This window comes from Mustela erminea, chromosome 6 (genome assembly GCF_009829155.1).
Source record: "Mustela erminea isolate mMusErm1 chromosome 6, mMusErm1.Pri, whole genome shotgun sequence".
In the NCBI taxonomy this organism is placed as follows: domain Eukaryota; kingdom Metazoa; phylum Chordata; class Mammalia; order Carnivora; family Mustelidae; genus Mustela; species Mustela erminea.
This window is the reverse complement of record NC_045619.1, coordinates 21,377,949-21,390,973: the sequence shown is the minus strand read 5'-3', so window position 1 is coordinate 21,390,973 and position 13,025 is coordinate 21,377,949. Positions and strand designations below refer to the sequence as shown.

Below are 13,025 nucleotides of genomic sequence, written 5' to 3'. Positions count from 1 at the left end.
GTTTGGAGGAAGCTGGGTTTGGAGATTCCAAACAGGACTGTGTGCCAGACATAGAAACAGTCACAGGCCAGGTGAGCACGGTGTGCTGCTGGAGACGAGGGAGACAAGAGTGATTGCTTTTCTATGAGGGTGCACTGCAGAGTGGGACCCCGAGCTCTCAGCTCCTCTGAGCCAGAGACTGGGAAGCTGCCACTTTCACTCCCATCCTCCAAAGCTATATGGAAAGCGTTCAGTGAACAAAACCTCCTGAGAGGGAACCTGAGCAGATTACTTAGTGTGGCCCCTAGCAAGGGCAGTGCAATTCCGAGTTAGACAAAGACATTTGAGAATCACTGCAACAGGCCCCTCCCCCAGAAGATAAGCAAGAACATCCAGCCAAGAGCAAGTTCACGGATCAACAAGTTCTCTGAGGAACTCCAGAACTAGGGGGGAGCAACAAATAGAATTCATGGCATTTTCCCCATGATCCTTTAATCTTGCAAAGTTAAGCTTTTTAATTTTTTTAAATTTTTCTATTTTTTAACTTTTCCTCTTTCCTTTTTTAATGTTTAAATATTTCAACTTAGCAATAACTTTTTTAAAAAGTCTTTTTAAAATTTTCATTGTTGTATTCATATTTTGTTCCTTCATTGTATTTAACCTTATTTTTTGGATACATAGGGGATTTTTTTTTCTTTTTAAATTTTGGGATACAATTTCTTCTAATAGATCAAAATATACCCTAAACCTAGCACAGGGCTTTGTTCTAGTCTGTAGCCTGAGACATTCTCTCCTCTTTTGCTTTGTTTTGTTTTGTTTTTCTTTTTCCAACTAACTTATCAATTCCTTTTTTAGAATCTTTTTTTAAATCTTCATCTTCACAGTCATAGTCCAACCCTTCATTGTGTTTACCCTTATTTTTGTGTATATATGTAAGTATTTTTTTCTTTAAAATTTTGGGAGATAGTTTCTTCTAAGAGACCAGAATACATCCAAAATCAAGTGGGAGGCTCCCTTCAATTCACCAGTCTAATGTGTATATTTATACATATATTTTTTTATTTTTTAATTTCTATTTGTTTCCTACTTTCTTCTGCCTCTAGTTTCAGGTCTCTTCTGAATTGGTTAGCATATATTTTTCTGGGGTGTTTGCCACCCTTTTAGTATTTTATTCTCTTGTTCATATATTCTTATATGGATAAAATGACATGGCATAAAAACTCACCTCAAATAAATAAATAAATAATTAAGAGGCAGTGCCAATGTTTGGGGACCTAACCAAAATGGACATTGGCAATGTGTCAGAACTAGAGTTCAAAATGACAATTATCAAGGTGCTCGCTAGGCTAGAAAAGGGCATGGAAGACATTAGGGAATCTCCTTCTGGAGAAATAAAATTCCTTTCTGGAGAAATGAAAGAACTAAAATCTAGTGCTGTGAAGTGTGTAAACCTGGTGATTCACAGACCTGTACCCCTGGGGATAAAAATATATGTTTATAAAAAATAAAAAATAAAAATAAAAAAATAAAAATATAAAAAGTTATTACTGAGGTCCAATCTAAAAAGGAGGTCATTATTGCTGGGATAAATGAGGCAGAAGAGAGAATTAGTGATATAGAAGACCAAATGATGGAAAACAAAGAAACTGAGTAAAAGAGAGACAAACAACTACTGGAACCATGAGGGGAGAATTCAAGAGATAAGCAATACCATAAGATGAAACAATATTAGAATAATTGGGATCCCAGATGAAGAAGAAAGAAAGCGAGGGGAAGAAGGTATATTGGAGAAAATTATAATAGAGAATTTCCCTAATATGGCAAAGGGAACAAGCATCAAAATCCAGGAGACACAGAGAACACCCCTGCAAAATCAATAAAAGTAGGTCCACACCCCGTCAACTAATAGTAAAACTTACAAGTCTTAGCAACGAAGAGAAAATCCTGAAAGCGGCTTGGGACAAGAAGTATGTAACATACAATAGTAGAAATATTAGATGGCAGCAAGCTTATCCACAGGGACCTGGCAGGCCAGAAAGAACTGCCATGATATATTCAGAGCACTAAATGAGAAAAATACGCAGCCAGGAATACTAAATCCAGCTAGGCTGTCATTGAAAATAGAAGGAAATATTAAAAAAAAAAAAACCTTCCAGGACAAAGAAAAATGAAAAGAATTTGCAAACACCAACCCATTCCTACAGGAAATATTGAATGGGGTCTGCAAAGCAAAGAGAGAGCCTAAAAGTAGTAGAACAGAAAGGAACAGAAACAATATACATTAAAGTAATCTTATGCATAATACAATGGAACTAAATTCCTATCTTTCAATAGTCAGCCTGAATGTAGATGGGCTAAATGCCCCCAGTCAAAAGACACAGAGTATCATAATGGATTTAAAAAAACCAAAACAAAACAAAACAAAAAAAAACAAGACCCATTGATAAGCTGTCTGCAGGAAACTCATTTGAGACCCAAAAACACCTCCAGATTTAAAGTGAGGGGGTGGAAAACAATTTACCATGTTAATGGACATCAAAAGAAAGCTGCAGTGGCAATCGTTATATCAAATAAGTTATATTTTAAGCCAAAGACTAAAATAAGAGATGAAAAATGACACTATATCATACTCAAAGGGTCTGTCCAACAAGAAGATCCAAAAGTTTTAAATATCTATGCCCTTAACATGGGAGCAGCAACTACATAAATGAATTAATAACAAAATCAAAGAAACACATCAACAATAATCCAATAATCGTAGCAGATTTTAACACCCCCCTCACTGAAACGGACAGATCATCCAAGCAAAAGATCAACAAGGAAATAAAGGCTTTAAATGACACTCTGGACCAGATGGACATCACAGATATATTCAGAACATTCTATCCCAAACTTCAGAACACACACTCTTTTCTAGTGCACATGGAACATTCTCCAGAATAGATCACATGCTGGGTCACAAATCAGGTCTCAACTGGTACCAAAAGACTGGGATCATTCCCTGTCTATTTTCAGACCACAATGCTCTCAAGCTAGAGCTCAACCACAAGAGAAAAGTTGGAAAGAACTCAAAAACATGGAGGCTAAAGAGCATCCTATTAAAGAATGACTGGGTCAACCAGGAAATTAAAGAAAAATTGAAAAAAATTCATGGAAACAAAAGATAACGAAAACACAACTGTTCAAAATTTGTGGGACACAGCAAAGGCAGTCCTGAGAGGAAAATATATAGCAATAAGCCTGTCTCAAGAAACAGGAAGGGTCTCAAGTACACAACCTAACCCTAAAGGAGCTGGAGAAAGAACAGCAAAGAAAGCCTAAACACAGCAGAAGAAGAGAAATAATAAAGAGCAGAGCAGAAATCAATGAAATAGAAACCAAGAGAATAGTTGAACAAATCAACAAAACTATGAGCTGGTTCTTTGAAAGAATTAATAAGATTGATAAACCCCTGGCCAGACTTATCAAAAAGAAAAGAGAAATGACCCAAATTAATAAAATCATGAATGAAAGAGGAGAGATCACAACCAACACCAAAGAAATATAAACAATTATAAGAACATATTATGAATATACCAACAAATTTGAAAATCTGGATGAAATGGATGCATTCCTAGAGATGTATACACTACCAAAACTGAACCACAAAGGAATAGAAAACCTGAACAGACCCATAACCAGTAAGGAGATTGAAGCAGTCATTAAAAATCTCCCAACAAACAAGAACCCAGGGCCAGACAGCTTCCCAGGGGAATTCTACCAAACATTTAAAGATGAATGAATACTATTCTTTAAAAAAAAAAAAATAGAAATGTAAGGGAAACTTCCAAACTCATTTTATGAGGCCAGCATTACTTGATCCCAAAACCAGACAAAGACCCCATCAAAAAGGAGAATTACAGACCAAATCCTTGATGAACACAGATGCAAAAATTTTCACCAAAATACTACCCAATAGGATCCAACAGTACTTTAAAAGGATTATTCACTATGACCAAGTGGGATGTATACCTGGGTTGCAAGATTGATTCAACATCCACAAATCAATCAATGTGATACAATATATTAATAAAAGGAAAAACAGTAACTACTGATACTCTCAAGAGATGCTGAAAAAGCAATTGAAAAAGTACAGCTTCCTTTCTTGATCCAAACTCTTCACAGTGTAGGAATAGAGAGTACATATGTAAATACCATCAAAGCCATCCATGAAGAACCCACAGTGAATATCATTCTCAATAGGGAAGAACTGAGAGCTAAGGTCAGGAATATGGCAGGGATGTCCACTATCATCATTACTATTCAACATAGTACTATACATCCTACCCTTGGCAACCAGAAAACAAAAAAGAAATAAAAGGCACCCGAATTGGCAAAGAAGTCAAACTCTCATTCTTTGCATATGACTGATACTTTATGTGGAAAACCCAAAAGACTTCACTACAAAACTGCTAGAACTCATACAGGAATTCAGTAAAGTGTCAGGATATAAAATCAATGCACAGAAATCAGATGCATTTCTATACACCAACAACAAGACAGAAGAAAAAAAAATTAAGGAGTCAATCCTATTTACAATTGCACCCAAAACCATAAGATACCTACAAACAAACTTAATCAAAGAGGCAAAGAATCTGTACTCAGAAAAGTATAAAGTACTCATGACAGAAATTGAGGAAGACACAAAGAAATGGAAAAACATTCCATGCTCATGGATTTGGAGAAACAAATATTGTGATGATGTCCATGCTACCTAGAGCAATCTATACATTTAATGCAATCCCTATTAAAATACCAACCATTTTTTTTCAAAGAAATGGAACAAATAATCTTAAAATTTATATGGAATCAGAAAGAATCCAAATAGCCAAAGGAATGTTGAGAAAGAAAGCCAAAGTTGGTTGGCATCACAATTCCGGACTTCAAGCTCTATTACAAAGCTGTCATCATCAAGACAATATGGTCCTGGCACAAAAACAGACACATAGATCAATGGAACAGGATGGAGAGCCCAGAAATAGACCCTCAACTCTATGGTCAACTAATCTTCGACAAAGAATGTCCAATGGAAAAAAAGACAGTCTCTTCAACAAATGGTGTTGGGAAAATTGGACAGCCACATGCATAAGAATGAAACTGGACCATTTCCTTACACCACACACAAAAACAGACTCAAAATGGATGAAAGACCTCAATGTGAGACAGGAATCTACATAAATCCTAGGGGAGAACACAGGCAGCAACCTCTTTGACCTCAACTGCAACAACTTCTTCCTAGAAACATCACCAAAGCCAAGGGAAGCAAGGACAAAAATGAACTACTGCAATTTCACCAAGATCAAAAGCTTTGGCACAGCAAAACAAACAGTCAATCTAACCAAAAGACAACTGACAGAATGGGAGAAGATATTCACAAATGACATATCAGATAAAGGGCTAGTATCCAAAATCTATAAAGAAATTATCAAACTCAACACCCGAGGAACAAATAATCCAATCAAGAAATGGGCAGAGGACATGAACAGACATTTCTGCAAAGAAGACATCCAGATGACCAAAAGACACATGAAAAAGTGCTCCACGTCACTTGGCATCAGGCAAATACAAATCCAAACCACAATGAGATGCCACCTCACACCAGAATGCCTAAAATTAACAAATCAGGAAATGATGGATGTTGGCAAGGATGTGGAGAAAGGGGAATCCTCCTACACTGTTGGTGGGAATGCAAGCTGGTACAGCCACTCTGGAAAACAGCATGGAGGTTCCTCAAAAGTTGAAAACAGAGCTACCTTACAACCCAGCAATCACACTACTGGGTACTTATTCTAAAGATACAAATGTAGTGATCCAAAGGGTAACATGCACATGAATGTTTATAGCAGCAATGTCTACAATAGCCAAACTTTGGAAGGAAACTAGATGTCCATCAACAGATGAATGGATAAAGAAGATGTGGTATAAATCTACACAGTGGAATACCATGCAGCCATGAAAAGATATGAAAGCTTGCCATTTCCAGCGAAGTGGTTGGAACTAGAGGGTATTATGCTGAGTAAAATAAGTCAATCAGAGAAAGGCAAATACCATATGATCTCTCTTATATGAGGAATTGAGAGGCAGGATGGGGGGGTTGGGGTGTAGAAGGAAAAAAATGAAACAAGATGGGATTGGGAGGGAGACAAACCATAAGAGGCTCTTAATCTCAGAAAAAAAACTGAGTGTTGCTGGGTGTTGGGGGGTAGGGATAGGGTGACTGGGTTATGACTTTGGGGAGGGTATGGTGAGTGCTGTGAAATGTATAAGCCTGATGGTTTACAGACCTGTACCCCAGGGAAATAATACATTATATGTTAATAAAAATAATTTTTAAAAATACCAATAGCATTTTTCACATAACTAGAACAAATAATATTAAATTTGTATGGAATCACAAAACACACCAAATAGCTAAAGCAATCTTGGAAAAAATGAAGAATTTTGGAGGTATGACAATTCCAGATCTTAGGATATACTACAAAGCTGTAATAATCAAAATGGTATGGTGCTGGCATAAACACAGACACAGAGGTCAATGAAAGAGAATAGGGAGGTCAGAAATCAACCCACACTAATATGATCATTTAATCTATGAAGCAGGAAGCAAGAATATATAGTGAGCAAAAACAATACCTTCTATTAATGGGGCTGGGAAAACAGGACAGCTACATGCTGAAGAATGAAAGTGGACCACTTTCTTACACCATACAGAAAACAAATTCAAACTGGACTAAGGACCTAAATGTTAAACCTGAAATCATAAAATTCCTAGAAAAGAACATAACTAGTAACTTCTCTAACATTAGCCATAGCAACATTTCTGTAGATATGTTTCCTGAGGCAAAGTAACAAAAACAAAAATAAACTATTGGGACTACATCAAAACAAAAAGCTTTTGCACAGCAAAGGAAACCATCAACAAAATGAAAAGAAAACCTACTGAAGGGGAGAAGATATTTATAAATAATATACTAATAAGGGGTTAACATCCAAAAGATATAAAGAACTTACACCATTCAACACCAAAAAAGCCAAATAATCTTATTTTTTTAAATGAGCAGAAGGCCTCAATAGAGATTTTTCTGAAGAAGACATACAGATGGCAATCAGAGACATGAAAAGATGCCATACATCAATCATCATCTCGGAAATGCAAATTAAGACCACAATGAGATATCACCCTACACCTGTCAGAATGGCTGGAAGCAAAAACACAAGGAATAACAAATATTGGTGAAGATATGGAGAAAAAGAAATCCTTATGCACTGTCGGGAATGTAAATTGGTATAGCCACTGTGAAAAACAATATAAATGTTCCTCAAAAACTAAAAATGGAAATATTATATGATCTAGTAATCCTAATACTGGGTATTTACCCAAAGAAAATGAAAACACTAATACAAAAAAAATATGCATCCTTATGTTTATTACAGAATTATTCACAACAGCCAAGATAGGGAAGCAGCTGAAATGTTTACTGATAGATGAATGGATAAAGATGTAGTGTGTAGCATACACACACACACACACTCATACATACACACAATGGAATATTACTCAGACATAAAAAAGGATGAGATCTTGCCATGTGCAACAACATGGATGGACATAGAGGATATTATACTAAGTGAAATAAGTCAAACTGAGCAAGACAAATACCATATGATTTCACTTATACGTGGACTCTACAAATCAAAACAAAGAATAAGCAAATAAACAAAAAGCAGAATCAGACCTATAAATGCAGAGACCAAACTGATGGTTGCCAAAAGGAAGAGGGGTGGGGCTATGGGCAAAATGGGTGAACAAAAGTAAAGTTATAGGCTTCCAGTTATAGAATAAATAAGTCAGGAGGATAAAAGGTTCAGCATAGGGAATATAGTCAGTGATACTATAATAGTGTATTATGACAGATGGTAGCTACACTTGTGGTGAGCATAGCATAATGTATAGATAGAGATGTTAAATTGGTATGTTGTACACCTGAAACTCATATAACATAGTATGTGAACTGTATGCAAACAAAAAATTTTTTTTAAAGAGTGGAATCTTAGCAAATCATAATATATATTGAAAATATATTTTGGCCTAAATACCTTTTCATTACCTATTGGTATATTAATATAGATTTTGGGGGCATTAATTTATTGATGCAATGAATTATATTGATTTTCTAATATTTAACTATGATTCTATTCTTAGAATAGATTCTTCTCAGCTTATAGGAATTATCCTTTGATAAAACTGTTGTATTCTTTTATATCTTTTATATTTTTGTACCTAGACATATGTATTCATGTGAAAGACCTTATTTTTAAAAATTGGCACAATGTTAATTGTGTTTAGATGTCAGCATTACACTAGTGTCATAAAATAAAATTTTATATTTTCCTATAACCAGGAATAATTTAGAATTTGTAACTTACAGTGATGTTCTCTTGTCACAGTCATTCTCTTTTTTCCTTATTGTACTTACCTGAAAAATCCCTATCCTGGCTAAATCTAATCCTCTGTCTAAAAGCAAACAAAGCAACTTAACATGGTTGGGAGAAAAATTATTTTCCACTCTCTGAGGTGGCTTCTTTTCGTCTTTCTCCTCCAGCACACCATTTCCCATATCAGTCTCAATAAATTGCCATGTTTATTATTTCACTGAGAAATCAGAGCAGCAAAATTATCAGGGATAAAAAAGAATATTATATAATGAAAAGGGGTCAATTCTCTAAAGAGACCTAACAATCTTTATTGTGTATGCACCTAAAAATAGAGAGTTAAAATATATGAGTTAAAAACTGATAGAACTACAAGGAGAAATAGATGAATCCACATTATTACAGATGGATACTTCACAACACTATCAGAAATGGACAGATCCAGAAGGCAGAAAATCAGTAAGGAGACAGTTGAATACCACCAAGGACATCAACAATACCAATCAACTAGATATACCAGACATCTACAAACAACTTCATACAACAACAACAGAAAAAACCCCACATTTTTTTCTCAAACTCGCATGGGCATTCACTAAAATAGACCACATTCTAAGCCATAAAACAAACTTTAACAAATTTAAGAGAATAAAAATCACAAATGTCTGCTCTCAGACCACAATGGCACCAAACTAGAAATCAGTATCAGAAAAATAGCTAGAAACCCACCCCCAACATTTGTAGATTAAACAATACACTTTTAAATAGCATAGAGATCAAAGAAGAAATCTTGAAACATTTCAAAATACTTTGAACTAAATGTAAATGAAAATACAACTTATCAAAATTTGTAGGATTCAGTGAAAGTGGTGGGTAAATTATACCATTGAAATGCACACATTAGAAAAGAAGAAAGATTAAAATAAATAATCTAAGCTTCCATCTTAGAAAATTAGAAAAAGAAGAGCAAGTGAAAGCCAAATAAACAAAAGAGAAGATATAATAAATTGTGGAGCAAAAACAATGGATATTAAAACAGGAAATCAATAGAAAAATCAACGAAATTAAAAGCTAGCTCTTTGAAAAAATCAACAAAACTGATAGCTTCTGGTGAGGTTAACAAAATTTTTTTAAATAACAAAAATTACTAATACATATATGAAATGTGACATTACTACAGATCAGATTAACATTAAAAGGATAAACAAGGAATGCTATGAACAGCTCTGCCAACAAATTTGATAACCTAGATATGAATCAATTCTTCAAAAACACAACTAGCCAAAACTCACAATAGAAGAAATAGACTATTGGAACAGACATATCTATTAAAGAAATTATATTGATAATAGTCTTCCAAAACAGAAAGGACTAGGCTCAGATAGGTTCATTGGTAAAATCTCCCAAATATTTAGGAAGAAATCATACTAACTTTCTACAGTTTCTTTTAGAAGACAGAAGAGTGAGACCAGCATTGTTCTGACACCAAAATCAACAAAAACAGAACAACAACAACAAAAAAAACCCCAAAAAACTGAAAGACCAATAATGTCATGAACATAGCTGCAAAAATCCCCTACAAAATGTTAGCAAATCAAATGCAAAAATTTATAAAAAGAATTATACAGCATAATGAAGTGGGATTTATTCCAGACAAGGTCAGCTCAAAATTCAAAAATCAGTTGATGTGATCCATCACATTAATAGGCTAAAGGAAAAAAATGAGTGTATCAATAGATGCAGAAAATGCATCTAAACTCATGACAAACACTCTCAAAAACTAAAGATGGAGGAAAACCTACTCAGCTTGATAAGGAATGGTATAAAAGAGCTACAGCTAATACATTTAGTGGTGAGAAACTCAAAATTGCACACTAAGATAAACAAAGCAAGAATGACCCTTACATCACTGCTTTTCAACATTGTACTGGAAGTCCTTGCTAATACAAATAGGCATGAAAAGGAAATAAAAGGTACATAGATTAAGAAGAAAGAATCAAAACTGCCCTTGTTTGAAAATGGTATAATTATCTGTATGGAAAATCTGAAAGAATTCATAAAAATCTCCTAGAACTAATAATGATTATGGCAAGGTTTCAGGATACAAGATTAATATATAAAAGTTAACTGCTTTCCTATATACCAGCAAAAGAGAGTGGATTTTGAAAGTAAAATCACAATGCCATTTACATTAACATTCTCCAAAATGAAATACTCAGGTATAAATCTAATAAAATATGTACAAGACAAAACTCTGATTAAAAAATAAGAACTAAAAAATAGAGATATATTCTATGTTCATGTATAGGTAGACTCAATATGATCAAGATGTCAGTTCTTCCTAACTTGAACTATAGATTTAACATAATTCAAATTAAAATTCCTTCAAACTATCTTGGGATATCAAGATACTGATTCTACAGTTTTGATGGAAAAACAAAAGGCCCAGAACAGTTAACAAAATATTGAAAGAGAAGAACAAAGTTGGAGGGATGATATTACCCAGCTTTAAGAATTACTATAATATAAACTTTATGAATATGAATCTCAACACAAACTTTATATCCTTCACAAGAGTTAACTCAAAATGGATCAAAGACCTCAATGTAAAACACAAAACTACTAGAACTTCTAGAAGATAACAAGAGAAAATCTAATATCCAATATCCAAAATCCATAAAAAGTAATGCTACTTGGCAATATAAAGAATGGGCAACTAATAAATGTGTGAAATTTAAAACAAACATCATGCTAAATGAATAAAGCCAAGACCCAAAGAAATGCATACTATATGATTCCATTCATATGAAAATCTAAAAAATGCTGAACTATAGTGAAGACAAGCCTCAAACAATGCCTAGCATCTGGTATAAAGGGGATTGGCTACAAATGTATATAAGGAAACTCAGATGATAAGAATATTCCATATCTTTTTTTAAAAGATTTTATTTATTTAGTTAGTTGAGAGAGAGAGAAGGGAAAGGAATAGAGGGAGAAACACAAGCAGACTCTGCACTGAGCATGGTGCCTGACAAGACGCTCAATCTCATGGTCCAAGACCATGACCTGATTTGAAATCAGAAGGCTGACACTTAACTGAATGAGCAACCCAGATGCCCCTGGAATGTTCTGTTTCTTGATCATGGTGGTAGAAATATAGCATACACTTTTCAAAATTCACCCAATTATATACCATGATTACTAAATTTCAGTGTAACCAAATTAAATGTCAATACAAAAACAAAAAATAAAACATCAGGCACCAAAATTAATGTCTAGTATTTATTTTCAGAGAAATTACAATGGTTGTATTTTACTCTACATTTTGCTGAAATATTTGGCCCCCTGAAGGATAATAGCAAATTGATTTATTTACATGAAGCTTCACAGGAACACATTTACTTCCAGAAATGAGAAATGCTTATTCTATCACTACCAAAAATAGTGCTTTCTCATGCACCAAGTGTTCTAAGATTTAAGGTACATACAGATATAACTCCTAAAAATTGTAACATTAATTTTTGTTACATATATGCCACATTACTTTGGAATAACCTAAGTTAATTACTGCAACCAAAATATGAGGGTTTTTTTTTTTCCTCATTGGAAGAATAAAAATACAACTGAGTATTCTTGGTATCTGAGTTAAGTAATTAAAAAAAAAAAACTAAGAAACGTGATAAAAATGTTTCTTTTCTTCAAATTAGGTCTTGAGTCTAGAATGGAAAAGGGAATTATATAATTAATTATAAACTTTTTAAAAGATTTTATTCATTTATTTAGAGAAAGAGAGAGTGAGCATGCAAGCAGCGGGGGGAGGGGGGGAGGAACAGAGGGAGAGGGAGAGAAGAAATCCTAAGTAGACTCCCTACTGAGCATGGAACCTGCGGGTAGGATGGGGTGGGTGGGACTTGGGAAGGCAGGGTAGGGAAGCTGGAGGACTTGATCATACAATCCTAAGACCATGACCTGAGCTGAAATCAAGAGCCAGGTGCTTAACTGACTGAGCCATCCAGATGCCCATAATTACAAAAATTTAAGATTTTCAGTGGCCTAGTAGTAATACAGTGGCTATAAATTAATGAATGAAACTGATTTGAAACTCCTTACACCTAGCTTCTTTAGATTTCCAATAAATGAATAACACTACTATATGATTAATTCCAATTTTCTCCCTCACTAGAATTACTCTATTAATGAATGATTTTTTAGAATAAATGACTGTGAATTATAAAATTATGTAAGTCACAGATAAACAACAGATAAATTCAGGGCTTCCCACCCATTAGAGCCAAGTTTTTTCTTACAGATATGCAGCATTTTATGAAACTCCCAGGCAAGTGAGATCGTGTATCAACAAATATTTATGAAATTCCTATATTCTACAACACTATATTCCATGTGGTAGGACAGACAAAAATATTGAGAGATCTCAAGGAGTTTAACTTTAGTTGAGGAAACAAAGAACTGACATAGTTTGGGATATATCTTACTAATACATTTTTCTGGACAACATTGGCACATATATTGGCTCCCTTATATTTATATGCCTATTCAAAATTTACCTGCCAATG

The 13,025-nt window shown here is 34.2% G+C and overlaps 1 protein-coding gene across 17 annotated transcripts in view; it reads right to left on the bottom strand.

Annotated features, from left to right (window-relative positions):
- Positions 1–13,025, bottom strand: part of ANKS1B (ankyrin repeat and sterile alpha motif domain containing 1B) — a 1,111,154-nt gene that overhangs the window by 745,190 nt on the left and 352,939 nt on the right. The window lies entirely within an intron of this gene.